The sequence below is a fragment of the Cinclus cinclus genome, chromosome 11 (assembly GCF_963662255.1).
Source record: "Cinclus cinclus chromosome 11, bCinCin1.1, whole genome shotgun sequence".
Taxonomy (NCBI): domain Eukaryota; kingdom Metazoa; phylum Chordata; class Aves; order Passeriformes; family Cinclidae; genus Cinclus; species Cinclus cinclus.
This window is the reverse complement of record NC_085056.1, coordinates 1,220,144-1,241,067: the sequence shown is the minus strand read 5'-3', so window position 1 is coordinate 1,241,067 and position 20,924 is coordinate 1,220,144. Positions and strand designations below refer to the sequence as shown.

Sequence of the window (20,924 nt, the reverse complement as noted above, 5' to 3'; positions counted from 1 at the left end):
GCTCACCACCCCACAACCTGCCCCCCAGCACTTTTACTTTCCCAAGAGGTCACACCCAGGAACACCAATGTTGCACAACAGTGGAAGCAGGAACTGGTCAAGAAACCTACAGATGCCTTCCCCAAAAACCCAGCCTCCCTGTGTCACCCGGGCTGGGTGGCTCAGGAGTGTTCTGTGGGAAATAACAGGCTGGCAGTTACTGAAATTATGATCCCTTGCACTGTCTGCTTGTTTTAATGAACTCGTTCCTAAATGCAACTGTGATTTTTAAGTGTACATTACACGTCAGTTGATATTAATCTACAAAACTGTAACCCAGAAGTGTGCATTTTTCAGCATACATTACATTAGCTGATATAAATCTACAAAATCCTAACTCAAAAGTGTATTTATCCTAAAAATGAGGATTTTTCTGGTTACAATATATCCCCTCAGAGAATAAAATTATTCAAAACCGAGTAGATTCAGAGAAAAAGCCCAACCAACCATTTTGCTTCTTCTCAAGCAGTTATTGACGTGGTTTTCTCTAGTTCTAAACACTAGAGGAAGGAGAAAAAGGTCTATATATGGTTGTGGGTTGCTCTCACCAAGAACTCCCATGTGTGCCATGGTGAATAAATGGACCAAAATTACACCCAACGAACGAGTCAAGCAAGACATCTTTCAAAGCAGCCTCTGCTCAGCTCAGGTCTGTTCATTAAGGTGCTGCATTGTGCTCCAGCTTGGCTTATTAGCAGTGGAAAGGTCAGGGAAAGTGAATTAATGGAAGTGCTGCGCTCTCCAACGTCTGACATGCAAGAGAGGAGCCTCCCTACCTACACTGCTCCTGAAAGGTACCTTCAAATTGAGGGCATGTAGGTGGCACCTGCCAAAAGTGCCACGTGAATAACGTTGGCAATTTAACAAATTCTACAAAAATATGGAGAACTGTAAAAGCAGCAATTCAACCACTCAAAGCAAATGCTTGTGCTGAGATTACAGTTGAAAAAGCAGCTTTTCCACGGGGACAGGGAAGGATTTAAAGCACTTTCCTGTAGGTCTCAGCAGGGTTTTGTGTCCAAAAACTCAAGGCTTGTTTGACCCACAAAGAACTCCAGGCTCACAGTTAAGCCACCTCTGCTTAACTTCTGCTGGCAGTGAAGATATGGGTTTAAAAGTTAAATTTAGACTGTGTCACTTCAGTGCTGTCCAGGAGACCACACAAACATTTACTGCTCCTGAGACCCACCTGACACACACACAGGGAGGACAGAGCAGGACCTGGGGTGTTCCCCACCAGCCCCACATGGCAGAACAAACCCAAACCAGCTCTGGGGAAAAGCTCTGGGCAAACCCACACCTGGAAAGCCACCCAGCTGCTTTATGGAGCTTCCAAAATCTGTTTTTCCAAGACAAAGGGCTCCAGCAGAAGTCAGCAAACCCACAAGCCACACAGCTCTGCTTCTTTAATGCTGCACTGAATCATGGAATTGTTTGGGTTGGGAGGGACCTCAAAACTCACCTCATTGTCACCCCCTGCCATGGGCAGGGACACCTTCCACTAGCCCACGTTGTTCCAAACCCCATCCAGCCTGGCCTTGGGCACTGCCAGGGATCCAGGGGCAGCCACAGCTGCTCTGGGCACCCTGTGCCAGGGCCTGCCACCCTCACAGGAAACAATTATTGCCTAAAATCCCACCCAGCCCTGCCCTTTGGCAGTGGGAAGCCATTCTCTGTGTCCTGTCCCTCCATCCCTTGTTCCAAGCCCCTCTCCAGCTCTCCTGGAGCCCCTTGAGGCATTGGAAGAAGTTCTAAACGTCCCTCCAGTGCCTTCTCCCACAGGCTGAACAATCCCAGCTTTCTCAGACTATTAATTCCCCCTTGTACACAGCTCCCCCTCCCCAGGCCCTGCTTCATAACACACCAGCTACTCAACCCAAAAGCCAACAAACACTTCTGTACCCCAGGACCTCCTGGAAAGCTCTCCTTGGCTCCACAATCCCAACACCCTAAAAAATCAATGTACACTGCACTGCCACAGGGTTATCTTCCAGCCCCTCTAATTTAGAAGGGGTAAAAATTGAAACACATGGGGGAAAGAAAAAAGGCAGTAAGCTCAGAAGAACACTTCCTGCAGAGAAGTATCTTCCTGGTGGAATACTGAGCTCCATTTCCCCCAGAGCAGTAAGACCTGAGAACCTAATGTGAGCACATTTAAGAGCATTAATAGAAAAACACCGAGCAGTTAAGTGAAGTCACGTTCCACCTAAACAACGCTCCCATTATTGCAGCATCTGACTTTCCGAGGACAATTCAATCCTGGCAGCATGTATTGTAATTGCTTTTCCACTCCAGGCCTCGGCTTTACAATCGTGCCCTTCTGGGGAGGTCAGGCTGCAGCTTGGAAAGCAATTCTGTTCCTCATTCATCCCTTTAATCCCACACCTGCATATTCATTAGGAGCTCCCTGAAACACCACTGCCACAGCCACCAGCAAAGCTACTGCTTGGAGGAAGCCTTGACCCCTCTGCTTCCCTGGGAAGGCGTTGGGGACACAGGGATGGCACCAGCTGGTGCTGTGGGGTGCAGGGGAGCCACCAAAGGCCAGGACAAGCCCAGAGTGGTGCAGCAACTCCTGCTGCCAGCAGCAAAAAGAGCAGCAAATCCCCCTGCCCACAGAAACTGTGGCTGCCCCACCCCTGGAAGTGTCCAAGTCCAGGCAGGACAGGGCTTGGAGCAACCTGGGATAGGGGAAGGTGTGCCCATGGCAGGAGGTGGAACAAGGTGTGCTTTAAGGTCCTTCCCAACCCAAACCATTCCCTGACTCTGTGATGACCTGGCTGGCTTCAAGCAAACCCTTCTAAACAGGGCTGTGCAAACACATCTGATTTTTGGGTAAGTTTTAGTTACCCTGATTTGAAAAGGACAGCTTGCACTCAAAAAGCCAAACACCACTTACTCCAAAACTCGGAAGGAAAAAACCTTTGTCCCCAGCTATGAAATAAAAGCAGGCAGCAAACAGCAGCCAGCCTGATTTATAATTGATGCTAGGGCTGAGCTGGGTTTTTCAGGGTCCTGCAGAGCTCCCAGGAAGGAGGGCAGAGCTCCTGCACACACCAGGAAAAGGGCTCACACCTGATACACTTTAATTACCTAACAGCACCGATGCCTGCTCTGCTTTGTCTTACTGTGAAATGCTTCTCCTGCTATTAATATTCACCAGGGGAAGCTGAAATAACATCTTGTCTCCATCTGAATACTTCCAAATTATTACGGCCACACTAAACACAACGATTTTTCCTTTTTTTTCCCCTCAAAATCCAGGACAAAAGACACCTATCAGCCTGCAATGGAGCAGGGCTGGACAGCACTGAGCAGCTCTCCAGCACCAGCCTTTATGGTGCTGACAACCTCATCACAAATAATCCCAGAGGTCAGCCAAGGACCCAGGGCCCCAAGGCAGGAGCCACACTCTGTATTATCCACTGGGAGCTTTCCCCATAGGATTTCTGGCTGTGCTGGGGGTGACCCTGAGTCCTGCACGTCCTCCCCAGCAGAGCCCACCCAGCTTCTGCTCAGCTCCCATCACAGCAAAAAAAAAAAAAAAAAAAAAACCCAAAAAAAAAAAAACCACACAGCCAAAACAATCCCCTGTCTCCAGCTCCAGCCACACCATCAGGATTTCCAGGACAGCACCAGCCTCTCCCACCCTCTTGCACAGACCAGAGGCAAAAATCTCTCATTTCCCCCCTAAATTCCACTCTACAACAGCCTGTTATTTCTGCATCTGTTAATGCTCCCAAAAAGTTGAATCCTAACATTGCATCCAACTGTAGTCTCAGCAGATTGGGAGGTTTCTCTGCCCAAAATGAAATGTAGGTGCCATCTGTTTCAATTAGGCTAATCACAAGGAGACGTAACACTGGGAAACTTAGAGACTTTGGGTTTTTTTCAAGACATTTGGAAAGCAAAGAGAAAGAAAGAGGACTGTGATATTATTTAATACTCAGCAGTCAGCAGCACCAACAAGCTGTACAGTCTGCTGGGCAAACTTGTGCTGGAACTGCCCACACAGGAAAGTTCACTTTTATTTCACTGAGGTCAGAGAAAAACTATATTCAAAACTATCTAAAATTAAAAAGGCATCTCAGGACTACAGACAACTCCCAAAATATTCTTGGTTAGTACCTTCTATATATTCCACAGAACTCGCAACTTTTGCTTTCAAATTTCAGAAAATAAAGAAAAACATTTGAAAAAGTCAAAACCAAACAATCCAGCAGAGACACAAGCACTTGTGAGGGAATAAACCAGACATTTTGGACAGAAGCAAAGTCAATATTTACCGATTCCATAGTTGAAAGCTGTTCTTCACAGGACATATATTAAAATCCAACAGAGGTGTGTCCCAAAAACTCTGCGTAATCTGAAAAACACGGGGATTTGTTCATTAGAAAATTAAAACAAGTGCATTTGATTCACCACACGCAAACTGAATTTGAGTACACCAAGGTTACCAAGTACAAACCCTTGCCTAATCCACAAATAAACTTCCTGATAATGACTCTGCATAAACAGAGGAATAAAGGAAAGAGTGGAAGCCGACCAAGCATCCACCCTCTTCCATAACTTTCTGATGTATTTTTTTTTTAAATCACCTGCTTCAAGGACCCTGTAATCATCTGGGTGGGCTTAGAGTTATTCTATTTACAAACGAGGGCATGACACCCCCCAAACTCTGAGCAGCTTATGAACCCAGAGACAGGCAGAGCTAGAACAAGCTCCTGTGCCAGGAATTCACCTTCCCAAACAACCCCTGTGGAATCACTCACGGCACAAGCACTCTTTTCAAGAACACCTTTGCTCTGAATAGCAGTGGATCTTTTACAAAGCTCTAACTTGATTTTTTTTTTAACAGCTCTTGTACTTTCAATGATGTTTTTCCAGCTAGAAATTCCCAAAGTGAAATTTCTGAGCTGGGCAGGAACCAGCAGGAGCTGTCAGCACCCAAGGGCAAGGGGAATTACATTCATTAACTGGCACACATGAAAGGGCTAGCATATTCCAAGGCCAAGACCTGCACTCCTCACCATTCCCAAGATGGAGGAGCTCAGTGGGATGGTGAGGGACCCATAGGTATGGAAATCAGCACCCTGATTTCCAGTGTCCTGGGAGCACTTGGCCTTCCCCAGTCCCAGGGATGTTATTCTGGTCTGCTAAAATAGGTGAAAGGCTGGACTGCCAGCTCCACATCCTGCCCATGCCCAATTCCCCAAAACCCCAAATATTCCATCCAATCTCTAAGCACTGCAAACCACACTGAGGGACACAGTGACTGACCCCTGCTCCAGTTACAGTGAAAAAAATCTGAATTTCTTGCCTTACAGAGCTCGTGACAATTTTATGTTTTACCACCACTAGTCACCTTACGAACAACTCTGATGTAGCTGGATTTGGACAGCTGCTTTCCAATGGGATGGTCCCTTCCAAGAACCATCCAGGAGAGACTCTGAAGCCAGCTGGGACTGAGACACAGTGGAGGAGATCAGGAACCCTGGGAGAGACGTGTTTGTTTTGGGAAACTTTCACTCCCCAATGAAAAAGCCAAAGGGAAGATGTCCAGATGAGCAATGCAGCTGCATCCAGGGGAGAGCTGCTTCCAGCTGGGCTGAGGAAAATCTTGGGAGCCTCAGTGAAAAGGAACAGGCCAAAATAAACCCCAAAACCCAGAGGAAGATGTGAAAGCCCAGGGTCCTGACTCAAGGAATCCTGCAGCAGGTAAATTTCTCCAGATGAGCAAAACGGAAGTTTTCTGGCATTTTATTTTGAGACAAGTAAAGGAGATACAGACACATGGCTACGTTGTGGATTTTTCCAAGGCTAAGGAGTCCTGGAGCACCGAGGGATTCCCTGATGAGAACTGCAGCCCTAAGGAGCACAGTGGTAGTACTTGCACAGCACCTTTTCCAGCAGGATTCCCCTGCTTCTTTTATCCGCTCCTCCATAGTAACAGTCACATCACTAATTAGCATTTCAACAGCAGTAAGAGATAAACTGGGGGGGAAACAGCTGAATTTCCAACTACACTGTCTGGAAATGCTTGCTGACAGAAGTGACTGTCAAGGAATGATGGAATGGCTTGAGCTGGAAGGACCCCAAAGTTCATCCCATTCCATACCCTCTCATGGGCAGGGACATCTCCCACCAGCCCAGGCTGCTCCAACCCGGCCTCGGACACTTCCAGGGATGGGGCAGCCACAGCCTCTCTGGGCAACAACTGTGATCAACTGTGAATAAAATTACCAAAAAGTCAACAAAAATCAGTCCCATGACACTGATACACCATTTTCAAGGTTTACTTACAGCTGCTTGCTGGCCTACATACAGCAAATTCATTCATTCCTTGGCTCACATATAAAGATACATAAAGTATCCTAATGCGACCACACGTGAGCCAAGTAATTTTCACAAGGAACATGGCACAATTTTTAAATGAAATTATTATCAAATCACTTAGGAATGCAGCAAACACTCCAGTGGGAGATGCCCAGCACAGCCTCACTGGCTGTACGTGCTCAGGTCACTCACACAACGTTCCTGTTGCGTGGAATCCAACATTTCAATTTAAACCCAACCTCACTTCCAAAAGCCACATTATAATTAATAAGCACATCTATCCATTCCATTTGCTTGGCTCTAGCTGATGAAAATGTATCACTTCACGAAGTATCATCACTGTCCTTGTCCCTCCTGGGAACCTGCAGGTCTGACCATGGGACAACACTGCAAATCTGCCAAGCTCGTGGTCACAGCACAGGAGCCACCGGCAAGTGCACCATGGAACAAACTGGTCCTCCTGTGCCTTGGAATGGTCATAAAAACACCAGAGAATCACATGCTCAAGGTCTGGTTTAAAACAGATTCAGTCTTTCAAGACTTGGGATACTTTATTTTCCATTAACGTGATGCAACTTGGAAACTCTGGGCAAGCACACGGTTCCACCAAAATAAACATATAAATGTTTAAATTGCTAGATTTTCCCACCAATTTCTGATCTTAACATTGACCATAGGGTCCCTCATCACCTCCCCAAGTTAGTGATTCTTGCTGCACCCACACACAAATCAGGACTTCACATTCAGAGCACAGCATGCAACTTCTGCCAGCATTCCATCAAAAAATGGGAATTACATAATTCAAACATCCTTAATAGAAGGGTATCTTGTAACCTCACAGAAATTAGTATTTGAAGATGGAAAATGCTTTACAATCCCAAGCTGTGACCTGAAAAATACTGACATTAGCTACAGACTCCTCATGCCAGAGGAGTTGGGATGTGGCAGCAACACCAACTGGTCCCAGCAGCAAGGTGGGAATTGGCTTCATGAAAGGAATAAACCAGTTCTGTGCAAATGCAGAGTCCCCTACAAGGGTCCCCACAAAAAATGTGTTGGAGATTCAATGATTTCATACACCTCAATGTTTCTAAATTTGATCAATAATGCAGAAAGGTTCTCCTTAAATCTCCATTTCACAGGGGGCAGGAAGGAAGCCACTGCTGCTGTCTCATCCCGAGAAATCCAGAGACAAATGTCCCCACAAATGTGTGCCCACCATTAGTGGTTTTTTGGGGGAGAAGTTCTATTTGGACCCCCAAGTCAGACTCACATCAATTCACATTTTATGGTGATCCAGAACTAAGCAGCATCACAGGATATCAGAGATTTAGATTCTGTTTTAGACCAACTTTTGAATGGAAAAAATCTCAAGGGAGTAAGAGAACCTTTTTTCTACAGCACTCATCTGCTTCCCTCAAAACAATTCCAGGAGTAAATTCTTATTGCAGAATTTCAATAAGGCATCTCTGAGGGCTCCAGTGAAAACATACCCGGGGAACACCTGAGACCCACAGAGCTCCTGCTCTCAAGATAAGCTCCACTACCTCTGATACAGAATCAAGGGGGAACAAGTACAAGGAAATTTGGAGGTGTTTTCCAGTGCACTCCATAGGCACAGCTCAGAGTCAGGCATAGCCTGACAGACAACAGCCAGAGCTTTCACCTGCTGAAATGGGGAAAAATGCTTAAAATCTCACTGTGATTCCAGAACCTGAGAAAATGGAGACTGGGGAGCGGGGGAAGAACCCACAAGCAGCAGCATTACAAACCCCACAGATGTCTTGCATAAATAAATCTCCATGGGTTCCTTCTGCTGGAGTTTGGGGAAGAAAACGTGCCACCTATACATAAACAGTGCAGAAATCCCCTGTGTCTGGAGCTTTGCCTATCCCATCCCAGTGAGAATCAGGACAGCTATGCCCAGCACAGCAGGAAAGCTTTCCTGGCCCCTCAAGGGATGGACAGTGAACACTGATCATCAGATTTATGGCCATTTCCCTCAGGAGCCTGGAAAAGCATCCTCAGACCACTCCATGAAGAGGAGGAAAAGGAGTTGCTCTGTAGTTCTGAAGGGGGGTGAAGAGTTATTTCCAAGAAATCCACGTAAATTAGAGATAAATAACCCCTGCAGCCTACCAGGGGCTCCCAGCACAGCCATCTCCAGGCACACACACAGAGCAAATCTTCACATTCCCATCCTTTTCAGAGAGATTCCCAGCACTGGGGTAAGCTCCAGCACCTGCCTTTCACTACAGTTTAAGATTATTCCTGCAGCAGTCACAAACCAACTATGCTCAAACAGCAGCAAGTGAAAAGCCAAAGCACACAGAGAATTCCACTAGTCCTAAAAATAAAAAAAAACACCTTTCAGCGTGTTTGATTGTGACAAAATTGTAGCATCAAGTAAAATTTAATTAGATGGCTTTCAGAATGAAAGTAGGTGATAAATTCTTGAAGTTCCTTTATTTTGCCCTGCAGATAAGATGTATGCTGATATCTACAGTTTTTAAAGCTTGTGTTGTCTGTGCCACTTGATAAAAAATATAAAATAAGCTGATACTGCCCTCAAAAACACAGACACCTGTGTGGGCTGAAGAGCCCAAGGTTTAATTTGTCCCACTGCAACAAGCACAAAGGGCAGGAAAGATGTGATTCCTGGGAAAACAAATTGTCCTGTGTTTTAATTGAAAGTCCTACGTGGACAATGCAGTCCCTAGCAAGTGGAGCTTGACAGAAGCCTAAATTCAGGAACGATGAAGCTGTTTGGAGATCTCCAGCGAATTGGTGGAGCTGAGAATTTGTGAGGATACATCACAGAATGGTTTGGGTTGGGAGGAATCTCAAATTTCTCCTTGTTCCTGCCTCCATCTCAGGCACAGACACCTTCCACTAGCCCAGGTTCCTCCAAGCCCCATCCAACCTGGCCTTGGACACTTCCAGGAATGGGGATAAAGCTCCAAGATGCTGAACTTCACTGACCCAGTGAAGGCAAGAAGGGTGAATGTTCTCTGGAATTAAAGCCATAATTTAAAGTGAGCTCACAGCTGCTGTCATAGCTCAGGCTCCTCCTCCTTTCCATTCCTCCTAAATAGGAGTGAGATGGGACAAATGCCTCCTTGAGCTCCCCAGACTGAATCCCTCCCTGTGACTTCACCACCAAGTCCCACTCAATTCCCTCAGTACCTCTTCCTAAGGGAAGCAGGAGGGTGAATGATGCCACTAGGCCACAGCGACCTCCACTTCAGTTAAAAATGAATGAAACTGCATTTCTTACTCAATACTCAGTTTTAATACATTGAGAAAATACCATTTTTCAAAAGAAAAGAGTGACAGACAGACACATTTGTCACCTTTGCAGTCCCAGACATTTGCATCCCTGTAATTCTGTGACAAACTGGATACAGGTTACTATTAATACCTGAACTATTTCCTTTCCTTTCCCAATGCTGATTGGTGAGAAGGATGCAAGCATCCCATTTTAAAGCATGCTCATTAGCCAAGGAGGAGTCAAGGAAATCACTGTTCAGCCTTCAAGAACAGACAGTCTCTCTCACAGAGGGAAAAACACAGCAAACATCCATGGAGTGGCTTCTGGTTGGATTCTGAGCAGGCTGAGTATCACCTCCCCAAGCCAAGAAAACTCTCTGTGGTGACAGGAATGTTACAACCAGACACTTCAACAACTCCAACCAGGTTTTTTAGGAATATGCAGGTGGCAGCCACACACCCAGATACGTAGGATCAGACACTGTTACCTGGCTGGACAATCCAGGAGGTCCCCAGAAAGCAACATTAAAAATGCAATTGTAGAATGTGGCTCAAGTCCACAATTCCTGAGTTACGAGTGCCTTACAACCACCTCAAATTACACAGCAAAGAAAGAGCTGAAAGGAAGCACCTCCTTGATTTCTACACAGCATCCCTCCCCTATTGTCTGGGGCCTGGCAAGTTAAGGTCAGAATAAAAAGATTCCTTAAAAATCCCACATACACTGAAAGCATCTACAGCTTCCACTGATCTTTTTTTCCCTTTCCATTCTAAGCCCTGAACAGGTTTAAGTAGCAGTTGTCATCATTAAAGAAGCTGCTCCCCTCCCACTTTCCATTCTCCTGAGAAAGGAGCATCCTGGCAGCAGCAGGCCCAGGTAAGGAAAGAGCAGCTGCCATCTCACTCGGGGTACAGAAATCCAGTCTGGAAAAGGGTGTGAGGAGGGCACAGGCCACCTCAGCAGCACAGGATCAGAGAGCACTGCTGAATAATGAAGTAAGGAAACACAGTAATAACAAATAATGCTAGAATGAGGAAGTCAAACTGCCCGTTGAGGTGCCCCAACCGCTCAGAGGGGCTTGAGGGTTGTAGGTTCTGCCCTCGCTCAGCTGCTGGCACCCAGTTTCTCTCTCAGGCCACTCCAGAGCTTGTCCATGAATCAGCTGAACCTGCCAGGCCAGCAGAAAACTCCTGATGCTCCTCAGCCCATGGCTCTCTGCTCAGAAGGGGCTGGAGGGTGGGGGAGCCTCACCCCCGCAGCATCACAATCCCACACCCCAGGAATGGCCACAACCACCCGGGGAAAGGGCTCAGCCCTCCCTTCCAACACAGAGCAATCCAAACAAACAGCACAGAAGGTGGCAAGGAAAACGCTCAGAGGACAAAAGGACAGAGTCAGGATTAAACCCAGTCCCTTGATCCCTGGCCAAATGGCCAACCCGTAAGCCCACGCAACTTCCAGAGCCAATTTAAAATCCTGAGTGTGGTATACTTTAAGTTATAAAATCATATTTAGACACACATTTTGAAGTGTTCTTTGCTCTGCTGGTGGCTAAAAACAATTCCTTTGTCATCAAATCTTGCTTCAGCAAGCTGACATGACGTTTTTAACTCAGGAAATAAGATAATTAGGGTTCAAGGTAAACAACTACAACTGTGCATCATAAACAGTTTCTAATTTTAAGCCTGAGTCCCTCTAATGCCATCCATATTTTAAAGACAGTTTCCTTACAAATGGTTTAGGCTGCCTGAGCAGCTTGTGTCTGAGCCTGTGCTAATGAGCAGCAGCAGAAGCAGTACATCCAGGGAAAACAGAGCCTGGTGAGCAGGTGAGCTCCTGTGTCAACATCATGGCATGGTTTGGGTGAGAAGGGACCTCAAAGCCCATCCAGTCCCACCCCTGCCATGGCAGGGACACCTTCCACTAGCCCAGGTTGTTCCCAGCCCTGTCCAGACTGGCCTTGGATACTTCCAGGGATCCAGGGTCAGCCACAGCTGCTCTGGGCACCCTGTGCCAGGGCTTCACCAGCCTCACAGCCAAAAATTTACTCCCGATATCTAATCTAAATCTTTCCCTCCTTCAGTTTAAAGCCAATCCTCCTTGTTCTGCCACTCCAGGCCCTTGTCCAAACTCCCTCTCCAGCTCTCTTGGAGCCCCTTTATTACTGGAAGGGGTTCTAAGGTCTGCCCGGAACCTTCTCTTCTCCAGGCTGAACAAGCCCAGCTCCCCCAGCCTGTCAAGGTAAGCCAAACATCAAAGGAGGAAAATACACTCTGAATCTTAAATAGCTGGAGAGGCAAAAGCCAGGGAGGAAACAAAGTGCTGAGAGCAGAGCTCCACACGCTTACACAATGCTCGCTGCAAGTCAGCCTGGATCCCAGACCTCAAACGCCCCACTGGCACAAACAGCAGCAATTCAAGTTGTAACTCGTAGAGAAAATCAGCTACTGAGCTGCTCAACAGCAGGCAGAAAACACAGCTCCAGTCTCTGCCCTGTGTCTAATGCGGCCCTCGTGTTACTGCTGCCCTAAAATATTCCCAAAGCTACCTGGAATAAAGGTTGGCAGGAAAGAGCAGCATCCCAGAAAGGCTGGAGCACATGGCATGAGCATGGCTGGAGCTCCAGGGAGGTGTGGAGGGCAGCAGCTGTGTCTGCCTTGGGGATGAATCACTGTGTTCAGAGGTTGCAATAACTGCAGCAGTGCTCTGAGGTGTTAGCCTGGCAGGCTCTCATTCCTCTTCAATCCCAGGAACACGTGCTGAATTACAGCCAAATGAGCTCAGCTCAATGGGGGAAGGTGGCAGAGCAACCCAGAGCTGTGCTGCAAGAGCCAGGAGTGGTCAGAAGTGTCCCAAAAACCACTGGTGGGAACGCTCCTGCAGGAGCCTGAACAGTACAGAGGAATGACGTGGTGGAGCCAGTGCAGCCTGGGGGAGCTTACTCCTCCAAAACTTTTCCTCACTAAACAATTCCAAAGCACCCCACCCCATCGCTGCTATTTTTGTCAGAAAGGGAATTCCAACCAGAACAATGATTTCCACGACATTTTTCCGTTGGAAGAAGAAAACTGGTAACGCTGCGCAGCAAAAATAAAATTTCCACAGTAGTTCATCCAGTACCACAAGTCTCCTTCCTAAAGGGAACAGATTAACGTGCCTGGAGTCTGCTGTGCAGCATGGATGTATTTTTAGCTCCAAGGATCCAAAGGCAGCAATGTGGTGGAAGCCTCCCAGGCTGGAGTTAGCCATGGGAGGTTCATCTCTCTGCACCCTGGAGAGGGCAGCTCATTAAGAGGCTGCTCAGAGCAGAAGGAAACAATTCACCCATTCCCTGAAGAAATCCCTCTTCCCACGACTGCACACAAGGCAGCTCCTTTAATCTCCACCACCATCCCCCTACACACAGTTCATACCGATTTGCACCATTTTTGGGGAATAGAAATGCATTAAAAGTGCTCTTTCCTCCCAGATCTCTGGCACAATTAACAGAGATAAATTCAAAGCTGTGCTCGTGGCACAACATGGGGTGATGAGTGGCTCAAAGTCAACCCAAATTCCCAAGAGACTGAAAGGAGCAGAACAACAGTTTGGTTTTATAATGTTTTAGCTGCAATTACCACTTTTTCTATGATTACTGGTAAAGCAGCATTAGCTGCTGTCCAAACCCATGTTAGTGAACCTGAAAAATACCTTGGAATTGTTTGGATTGGAAGGGACCTTAAAGCCCATCCAGTGCCATCCCTGACATGGGCTGGGACACCTCCCACTGTCCCAGGCTGCTCCAAGCCCCAGCCTGGCCTTGGACACTGCCAGGGATCCAGGGACAGCCCCAGCTGCTCTGGGCACCCTGTGCCAGGGCTTGCCCAGCCTCCCAGGGAAGGATTTCTCCCTGATATCCCATCTAACCCTTCCCTCTGGCAGCACAGAGCCATTTCCCCTTGTCCTGACACTCCAATTCCTGATGAAGAGTACCCTCAAAGTGGAGCTTCCAAGGGCAGCCTCAAGAAAAAAAAAAAACCAGTAGCCACCAAAGCCTCTCTGCTCTCCTGGCCACCATGAGGCCAATATTTAACCCAATTATCAGGGGCAGGAGTCCATTCCCAGGCCACAAAAGGTGACTTAGTCACATTGCCTTCTGCCTATAACAATGCCGTTCATCACCAACCCTTCAGGGACACACCTTTGGGAAAAACACCTGGCAAGTGTGCAGGGATCACTGCTTCAGATCCAGGAGTCCGAAAAATGGGATAAAATGCAAGAAACACTATGAATTGGAGAGCAATCAACAATTAGGGAGTTTATTATTTCATAAATTGCCAGGTATTCTGACTCAGAGCTCAGAGATGGCACTGCCTGGATGCAGATGGCCTCACCTACCCACCTGCAGAGGTGTATTTGGGAATCCCAAATGCGCCACTGGGGAACACAAATGCTCAATTCTGAGTATTCATGGGACAACAGGCAGAAGAGGAGAGGAAAAATAAAAATAAAGGAAAAATTCAAGAACACAAGACCCAAAAGTCATGAGTAGATCTGAGCCATTTTTCAGACTTTTATTAAAATTAGATTGGCCTTATCACATTCACCCCCTGTGAGCAGCAAAAGAGCACCAACATCACCTGGTGAAAGACACAGAAATGCAGAGGGGACCAGAGGTAACCTCCACAACCAAGGCTCCTCCACATCCACAGCACCCACTGAATTGAGCTTACACACCTCGAAAAACAGCTCATTTGTAACACTCACAGCATCCACCAAAGGCAGAGCTACTAAAATCTGGTATGTAGGTCTAGGAAAATAAAGCTTTGCTTCAGCCCTGCCTCCCCTCCTGAGCCCTTCCTCCTCCAAACGCCTGAAATAGGATGTTACACTACTTGTTTATACGCCATTACAGAAAAACATGCTGGGTTTCTTCATCCTGCATTACAGAACAAAATGTTACCCAATTCCTCCTGTAAAGTACCAAGAAATAACTGTGAGACCATATGCATGGGGAAGCATCCACGTGCTGGAGTAATCTGGCCTTACGTAACCAGCCATGGGTGTCTGACCACAAGCAGCAGCAAAGGAAGGGCCACAACAACTTCCCCGTAAAACCCACCCAAAAATTCATCTGGAGGGGTCTGATTCAGGAGACAAATGAAATTCACATCTCTAAGTTACAATTTTAGGTTACTGACATCAAAGTACCCAGAGCAAAGAGTCCTGGGCGGTTGATTTTCTCTCCTTGAGCTCATCCCCATTAACCAAAAATTAATCGTTTGTTAATTGATGAGTTCAGTTTGAACCCATGCCACCATGATTCTTATCTCAGTAGTTAGAGGGCAGCTCTTTCCAAGGACCCAACAAGCAGAGATCAGCATCCTAAAACATCAGGAATCTGAGCACTGATAATCCTGGAGATCACAGAGTAATTTAGCTTGGAAAAGCCTCTGAGGTCATCAAGCCCAGCAGTGCCAACGCCACCACTAAACCAAGTGTCACATCTACACGTTTTTTAACACCTCCAGAGTGAGAGGGTCTCCTCCCAGCCTCTTCCTCTCTGAGCTGAGCTCCCTCAGCTCCTCCTGGTGCTCCAGACCCTGCCCCACATCCCTTCCCTTCCCTGGACACATCGTGTGGGCTCAGCTCAGAACAGCAGACGTGAGACAGACATGGACAAGGCAGCCAAAAACACAAGGTGCAAAACAGACCCCAAATCCACAGGCAATAAATTTCACAAAACCCATCTGTGCCCCCTTTCTACCTGCTGGCAGCCAAAAGGAAACATAAAAGCACAGACACATTATTATGGAAAACAAGTCAACTTCTTGCACAGGGATAAGGATAACAAATGCTTCACTGCTCTGTTTCAAGCGTTTCAGATCTTAGACTAAACCCAGAAAAGAACATTACCAGTTAAGCTATTACAGCAAATGAAATGAAAATTGAAAATCAAGTCTAACTGACATTAAATTTAAATAAATAAATCTCAATTCCAGAATCATAATGCATAGTTCTCATGACAAAAAACTTCTGGAGAAGGGAAAAACACCCCTGGTAACTCTGAATATTAAGCTGCGATAGCACAGGCACCTCACAGTTTATCTAAATAAAGTGTCTCCTGCAAAGAGCCCTGGTTCCTCCAGTGCAGGCTGCAGTGTGATTAACAGAGGTCCATTAGAGAGGCAATCCATAACCTGGCTCCTGTGAGGAGTCCCTGCCACATCCGTCTGCGTTTCCATGGCAACCAGGCAGGAAAATATAAAGCAAATTACAGTTAAATGAAAATTATTCTCCATGACAATATATGTTAATGCGGGAACATTTGCAAGGCCATTCCAGATAAAATGTTTACATTCACACATGTGTCTACAAAAATAAATAAAAGGCAGCTGGAGCAGCTAATGGATCACCCAAAGACAAGGAGCAGAGTATTTTTTTGCTCCCCCTAAGTTTTAGTCTATTCATCAGAATAAAATTCTTCAAGCTGAAGAATACCCGAAGTATTTGCCCATTTCCAAACAGTAAGATTCTTTAAGGAACAGGTTTTCAGAGGATCTAAAACACACATTTCTGAATGTTGTGAACCTTCCATTTTCCTGGCTGCAAACAAAGACTACATTTATGCCTCCCCATCCCAGCAGAACAAGGTTTAAAGGAGAGGTTAAGTTTATATTTAAAGAGATCTGACTGAAACTGGTGTAGTGACTTATTTTAATCAGCTATGACTTACTGAGAACTGGAAATGTGCTTTATACCTCAGAATTTGAGGTGGGAGAATCTTATACCCCACCAGGGTTTAAAGACAGCACAGGCCACTGAAATACGTTCAGAAAAGGCCACAATTAAGGCTGTAAAAGGTGATCATACTCCCTCACCATCACCACTTTGCCTGAATAGTCCTTTTTTAGGGAATCTATCTTCTGGAGCATGAGGGAAGTTAATTGGAATGAGGCTCCTCAAAACGCAGCCACTTTGTTATTTTTTTAACTCCCTTGCCTGGTACCCCAAAGAAAAGCCCAGAGAAAGGAAGGAGGTTATGAACTGCCTCACAGTCTGTGCCACTGAAACGCCACATTTTCAGCAGGGTCTAAAATACTGCCCTGGAAAACAGCCCCCCCTCAGCCACCCTGCCAAGTTCCTTTCCCATGGAAATGCTCTGCCTGTTCCACGAGTAACACAGGTGCAGGTTTCTTATGAAGGCCCAGAAAAAGCACAAGGCACTTTTTGAAGGCGTTTGGGAGAGCTGGGAACACAGAGCAGGGCATTCAGTGTGCTGGCACATCTGAGCTCGCTCCGTGCACGCTCGCACTGACCTCTGCATCTGCCTCCTGCCTCCGCCTACGGAACAATGCTTGGATCATGAGGATCGTAACTTTTTATGACAGTGGGAAAACTGCAATCTTCTCCACGAGTTCTCTCCACCCTGCACATAAAACTGCTCATAGGTTCAACCATAAAGCAAACTCCCTCCTTTGAAGTTGCAGCCGGAGCCCCGTGCACGTTGTAAAGCCGAGCTGGGAGAACGCAGCGCGTTCAGGTTTTACATAACCACCCTCGCGGAAAGCATCGCTCCCCAGTCAGCCAGAGCCACTATTGACAAAAGCAAGTCAGGTCACAGAGTATCTGGGTAACAAAACTCCTCACAGGTGAGCTCAGGTTACCCACAAACACCCAAGTCGCACACCACCCAATATATTCCAGCCATGCTCCACTTTCTCTGAGGATCAGCTTCCTGCAGAGCCCACAGCAGCGTTCAGTTCAGTACTGCTCCATGACCCCTCCACCTTTCCCTCCATAGGATATGCAGATAGGGGAGGGTTGGAAGGAATGCTAGAGAGCATCCAGTCCCACCTCCTGCAAAGGCACAGTCACCTGGAGCAGGTGACACAGGAACAACATCCACGTGGGTTTGGGATATCTCCAGAGGGGAAGACCCTGCACCCTCCCTGGGCAGCTGTGCCAGGGCTCTGCCACCCTCCATGAAAAGTTCATCCTCATGTTGAGGTGGAACTTCTCGTGCTTTAGTTTATGTATCTCCATACAATGCACAGAATGCAACTATAAACAGTCTAAAAAACAGAACTTAACCCCTGCCAATGGAACCCCAGCAGCAGTTGCTAGGATCCTCTGCAAACCTCACTAATTGCTGGGATTGGGTTTCCAGGGAAGCTCCTTGCTGCAGCAGTGGAGGGGCTGAATGCTGTTTTCACAAAAGAACTTGTAAAACCCCAGGCTGCATGTCTGCAACAGCCAGGATTTATATTCCAGGCACAAATGAGATTATGCTGCGCAAACTGTGCTCCCAGGGCTCCGAGCAGGTGGATCCCACCAGGATGAGCAGCCATCCTGGATGCTCAGGGTCCAGGGCCAGTTTCCCTGCTCTCCCTGATGGGCTCCACACCCCTTTGAGGAGACCTGACTGTATCAGATGCCTCCCTGTTAGAAAAGTCATTTTCTCTGTAAATGTAAGCTAATGCATGCTAACATAGAGTGAGATTCCAAGGAAAACCAGGCAGCCTGCAGCTTTCCTGCAGGGAGAAAAGCAGGAGATTCAGGGACACCAGGCTGCTGGGCAGTACTACCACTACTAATAACCTCATGGTAGAGAGCAAATACAGGATAAATCTGCAAAAGGGGATTCCAAGAGCCGATCCAAGCAAGGACAGCAAGGAGATGCAGGAGAGGGAAGGAGCACACAGCACCCCAAACATCCTCACCAGCATCCCCCACACCCCAGGAGCCTTCACCTCAACACACCCACAGCTTCACTCTCCTCCTATAAAAACAAGGTTCAGCTCTCCAGAGGAAGACGAAGATGCAGGAAAAAGAGAGAAGGTGAAAGGCAGGAACAGACGAGAGGGGACCTCAAAACGCAGACAGGCTAAAATTAGAGACAAGAATCTCGGATGAGGACCAAGGCAAGAGCAGAACCTCCATCAGATGAGACTCCTGGGAGAGGTGAGGGACAGACAGGAGGGAGAAGAAACATCCCGGTGGGTAAAGCAGACAGAACACACTGCAGGAGGAAATCAGATTCAGCATTTTAAGACTACAGCCTCCAGCTCCCTAAACCAAGGAGCTCAGCACACCAGGAAAGAGCCATGAAGTTGACTTCTTGTCTGATCCCTTCCCCCCTGGACTAACTCGGAGGAATTCATCTCCCACCACAGAACCAGTTTAACACCCCAGTGCCTGTGCTGATCACAGGGGAAGGGAACTGAATTCACCACCGAGCACATGAGTAACACAGGGCACCTCTGATCTCCTGGGAGAGTCAGAAACCTTCCAGGCTGCTGGGAAAATGAGGAACAGAGAGCCCAGAGCCAGGAGAGCCACCACACAGGACCTTGGCGCGTGCCAGGACAAGCCACGGCGAGGAAGGAAACCAGAACAGCCACCAGCCAGCCAAATTCCCAAACCCAGCATATTCCCCCATACATGGGGACAAGAAACCACAAGAATAAAAAAGGTCAGCATTCAAGGAGAACAGGTTTTCCACCTTCAAACCCGCTCACTGGACCCTTAGGCTGCTGAGAAAGGTGAAGTTTCACACTCTAAATCCCCAAATTTATTCCTTTGAACCCAGCTTGAATAAATGGATCTGCCTGTGCTGAGCTGCAAGATGAAGCCAGGGAGACAGCTTGGGGTGGGCAGCAGCCAAGTGCCGTAACCAGAGCACCCGGTGGTATTTCAACCCCCCGAGCACAGCCAGGAGCAGGACGCTTGTGTCCCGTCCCCCCCCCCCACTCACACACACCCCCTTCCCTGCATTACCTACATCTCTTCCCAGCATCGCCACGGCTAATCTCATCCATCCAAAGATACATGGATGTATTTATAGACAGGCTTACATCTCCAGCACATCCAAGGCCTGACGCAACCACGGAGCGCCGGTCGGTGTTGTTACCACAATGCTGACATTTCACAATCTGCCACAGCCATCCCTCCTGTAGAACGTGGAAAACACCAGCCCTGGAGTGTAAAGTCTATTCCAAAGTGCTTTCCATGGGATACAGTCACTGCCACAGTCAGCAGGATCTCAGCCCTGCCACCTCCTCCCTCCCCACAGCAGCTATCAGGAGACCATTCCCAAAGGAGAACTTCTTGGAACTTTATCTTGGCTCCTCCTGGACCTAACCAGCCTGCAGAAACCCAGCCACTTACCAGTCATTCGGAGCTCCTGGTACAACTTGTTTACACAGCACAGGTCACAGGATCGGCTGGAAGGTGTAAGCAGGATATAGTTTTTATGGCTCTGAACTCCTGCCCAGATAAGCCGATAAGGCCCCGGCTGGGGGCGGGGAGCACTTTCATGTGTGCGTGATTTGAAAGGAAGAGGCACCATGAACTGCAGCTAAGCAGTTGGTGCTTAATAATGAAGCTTCCATTCACCTCTAAAGCTATTTAATACCTTTTTTTTTTTTTTTTTTGGAGTTCCTAATTACACATCCTTTCATTTCACATCCCAATATTGAGGGCAGCACTGTATTTCCAAGCCCAGCCTCTGGCTGCTGAGCCTTCAGGGACACGCTGCCTCTGAATTGTGGTGAATTTTTTAGAGGGCAACATCTCCCTTCCTGACTCTGATTCTTCTCCATGCCTGTGACACAGTTTTAGCAGCTTTATGCGGCCCTAAAGGTAAATTATTTGAGACCCTTTCTATCCTGCAAAGCTGTCAGTCTCTCAAAAATTAGAGGCAGCTCCCTCCAGCCTTTGCTTCCCTGAGCCTGGAACCACCCCACCGTGACACCCTCAGTGAGGACCAAAGCCCATCACCCAAACAAGGACCACCTTAATAATGCTCTCACAGCAAATCCAGCACAGCACAAGAGGACAGGAGATGCCCTCTCCCTGGAAAAACATGCATTCCCTCACACAAAGCTGAGACAAAGCTGTTTTTACACACACTGCAAAGTTTTCTACCCTTTCCGTTCTCCAAGTCCGGAAATTTCGTTACATGGCATTTCAGCCACATATGAACCCAGCACCAGGCACAGACACACTTGCACCTACCAGCAAAATAAATATTTCAGTGTTTCCACAAGACATGCAGTGTTGTAACCTTTGGTTTCCGAATCCAAATGCAACATACAATCAATACCCTGCTCCTGCCACTGCAGTAATTCACAGCCGACGGTTTATTTTAAAAACACTCATCGAATAAGTTTGGTTTTCTTCGAGACAGGGGAAGAAAGGCTGCCTCCAGATTTGGAGAGGATAAATAATTCAATGCCTGAATGCCAAGGGCAGTGTGCACATATCCATATGGCAGGGACAATGCAGACAGTAATAT

At 47.3% G+C, this 20,924-nt stretch overlaps 1 protein-coding gene across 1 annotated transcript in view; it reads right to left on the bottom strand.

The window, feature by feature from the left end:
* The window catches only part of ANKRD11 (ankyrin repeat domain containing 11), a 123,032-nt gene extending 102,509 nt beyond the window's left edge, over nucleotides 1–20,523 (bottom strand). Inside the window, exons 1-2 of the mRNA XM_062500174.1 lie at nucleotides 19,796–20,523; nucleotides 4,326–4,405 (exon numbers count right to left, since the gene is read on the bottom strand). The gene's annotated coding sequence lies outside the window, so the exon portion shown is untranslated. The remainder of the gene's footprint in view (nucleotides 1–4,325; nucleotides 4,406–19,795) is intronic.
* Nucleotides 20,524–20,924: the final 401 nt, after the last annotated feature.